The sequence below is a fragment of the Petaurus breviceps genome, unplaced genomic scaffold (genome assembly GCF_028583685.1).
Source record: "Petaurus breviceps papuanus isolate PSGF00001 unplaced genomic scaffold, PetGlider_PUasm1.0 77, whole genome shotgun sequence".
NCBI classification, from domain to species: Eukaryota; Metazoa; Chordata; class Mammalia; order Diprotodontia; family Petauridae; genus Petaurus; species Petaurus breviceps.
The window spans coordinates 19,102,486-19,105,991 of NW_027186492.1; the positions used below are offsets into that span (position 1 = coordinate 19,102,486).

Here is a 3,506-nt window from a genome sequence, read left to right on the forward strand (position 1 = left end):
TGCTGGTAAAGATCTTATTTCTAGGTTCTTTCAAATCTATAAGAATAAGAGCCATTTCCCAATTGATACATGGTTGAAAGATATAAAAAGGAAATTTGTTTATTTTTTCTCTGACAATTTGAACATTTGTTCTCTGACTACACCCACTGAAAACTAAACTAGGTTCCTGGGGTGTTCTATTTCGTGCTGCTTAAAAGATCAGAACAAGAACAGGCTTGACCAAGCACAATAGATAACTTATCAGCATGGGTTAACAATGTCACTTCTGTATGTATCAACTTTGTGTTAAAATTAAGAGGATCAATTAATCAAAAACATTTAGGAAAAGTCATATAGGAGACTACTTAAATGTTTAATTGAGCCTTATCATCATACTAATGTAATATACACATTATTACATACTTATATATAATTGAGCCTTATCACATACTAATATAACATATTGATGAAGATCTTTATAGCTGAACCCTCTAAATGAGGAAATAGCAAGACCACTATTATTCACATACTACATGACATGTCTGCAACCTTTAATTTCAATAGATTCTAAAAGTCAATCCTAAGGTACAACTTAGCTTAAAACAGGTATTTAAGAACTCAACAGATGGCCCTATTTTTACCTTAACTCATGAATGTTAACAGCCCAAGGTTATTTGAGAATTTGACATTCAAAGATTACTCACCCTATATGATGTGATTTTTTTAAAACTCAAGATTTTTATAAAATGAAATACCTTTCAACAATTTAAACATAGTATAACAATCAAATCATTGTAATTAGACTGTTTACCACATGGAAAATTAGGGAATATAAAGGATAAAAAATATTAGGAATATAAAGTGGAAATCCCTAGGTTTGTTTTAACTCAGTATACCTTGCCTTTGGACAGGATAAGGTACATAATTTTTTTGCAAAAGAATGTTGGTTTGTATCCAAACCATACTACAGATAAAAGTCATATGAAATGATTAAGTAAGCTTTCCTCATTATTTCATACTAATAATATAGCTAACATTTATATAGTGTTTGCTATGGGCCAAGCACTATGCTAAGCACTTGACAAATCTAATCTCATTATCACAACAACCCTGAAAGGTAAGTCTTTTTATTATTCCTTATTATTATTTTAGAGATGAGGAAACTGAGGCAAGTAGGATTCAACTTTTTCAGGGTCACAGAGCTAGTAAGTTTTTGAGGCCAGATTTGAATTAATGTCTTCCTGACTCCAGGCCGGGCTGCTCTCTCCACTGAGCCACAGCTGAACACATCTAAAATACAAACAAACAAACAAAAACTGTCCAGGATAGAGTTGGAGAGGATTGGTGTGGATTAAAAAAGAAAGTTAGGCTTGATTAACTAAAAAAAAAATGCCAAGCTTAATTAAATCTTTAAAAAGAAATACAAAAGTGTGATAAACTTGACTGTGGTTAGAATTACAACCAAAATAAAGAAAACATAATCATACTCATTTCAACATGATCCTATCTAATCTACATAATTAATTTATTAGAATTGTTGAACAATATTTTTAAACAGTTATTCATGATTAAACTTCTCTGGTTGATGAAGCTAATTTAAATAGGGTAGTTATGAAACATAGAAAAAGAAAATAATCTCATCGTGAGATATCTTTGTTCTGTAATAAATAACATAAAAGATAACTATTACTCATTGGTGACATTTTTAAGATATACTATCAAGTCTGCCCTTTCTGCCTTCTTAATTCCTGTAAGGATCATTTTTGTTCCAGGGATATACCTTTTTTGGGGGTTTTCAAATATTGCGTCAATGTATCATCTCGCCAGATGATACTTTTACTCTTGTTGGCATTTGTTTAGGAGAATCCTGGAGCATGACCAGTCTTTGGTCAAAGATTCCATTCAGATTAGGTCATCTTCCACTTGTCTCGCTTTTTAACTATGTGAGACTGTGCACACTTCTGGACAAAAATCTTCCTGCCCTTGTCAACATCACCCACTGAGAATTTGGCTTTGTGAGCACAAAGTTTTTTGAGATCTCTCAGCTAACCTGACTCCTGGTTCCTTTGCCAATGGATACACAGTACCCACAATTAGTGTCAGTTTAACTGAATCCTGAAGAGGCAGTTTTCTAAGGAAGATATTCAAGCTACCAACAGCTATATGAAAATTTCTCTAAATCACTAATAATTAGAGAAGTGCAAATTAAATCACCCCTAAGATTCCACCTCATGCTCATGACATTGGCAATGATTAAAGAAAAAAAAAGGAATATTCCAACTATTGGAGGGGCTAGAAGAAAACAGTTACATTCATGTACTGTTGGTGGAACCATGAATTGACCTGACCATTCTACAAAGTAATTTGGAGCAATGACCAAAAACATACAAAACTGTGTATAAATTTTGACCGTGAAATACATCTACTAGATTATTATTATCTGCACAAAAATATTTATAAAAGTTCTCTTTATAGTGGTGTTACTGTGAACTAATGGGGTGCCCATCAATTGAGGAATGGCTGAGCAAATCATGGTGTTGAATGAAATGAGATGCCACTATTACATAAATACTAATGGACATAATGAAATAGTATTGTACTGAAGGAATGATTAAAGATATATTTGCAAAAAATGATGTGGAATGAACAGAAGATAACCAGAAAAACAACTTATACAATAACAACATTATTGTAAAGTAAAAAAAAACCATCTCTGAAAGACAAGAATGCTAACTAAGCATGTTTCTAAAAGATTGATGATGATCTACACAACCTACCTCCTGACAAAGAATTGATGGATTCAAGACTCAGAATGATACATACATTTTTGGATACAGACAATATGGGAATTTGTCTTTTGTTAACTGTATATTTGTTACAAGTTTTTTTTTCTTTTTTTTCCTTCTAAATTGGGAGGAGTGGAGAGAAGAAAAAGTAAATGCTTGTCAATTGAAAAATAAAATGAATTTTTTAAAAGATAAATTGTATTTCTGAGATTAGATCTAAAATTATGGATCCTTTTACATATAAATAGTAAAGAGTACATTTTTCATTTTATAATGTAAATAATTTCATGTTGCCATGATACTATAACATGTTACTATCCCCACTCACCAAATGTATTGGTCCTGAAAATACACAGTGTATATTTTATATAATTTTACTAGTTGTAAAAGCAATCACATTTGATGGCATGGAGCCAGTATTCAAAAGTTTATAACACTGTTAGGAAGCATGATATAAACCTGATCACATATAGACACATTAAATTTAAGGAAATTTGGTTATCTTATAGTAAAGGGGATATTTGCTTCAGGAGATGAAAGAGAAGAGAAAGAAAAAAAATAAAATCCATGTCTATTATAAATTTTGTTTTTAATTAATCATTTAACCATCCTCCTTTGCCAAACTTTTGACTGGTGCTGCTAATGAGAAGAGAAATTAATTTAAAACATTTGCATTTTATCTTATTTCCTTACCATTCACCCTCTGCTATTAATGCTATTAAAATTATAAAAGATTGATAG

General features: G+C 31.2%; 1 pseudogene; it reads right to left on the bottom strand.

Moving 5' to 3' along the window:
• Positions 1–1,665: 1,665 nt before the first annotated feature.
• Positions 1,666–3,506, bottom strand: part of LOC138175279 (cytochrome c, somatic pseudogene) — a 10,346-nt pseudogene continuing 8,505 nt past the window's right edge.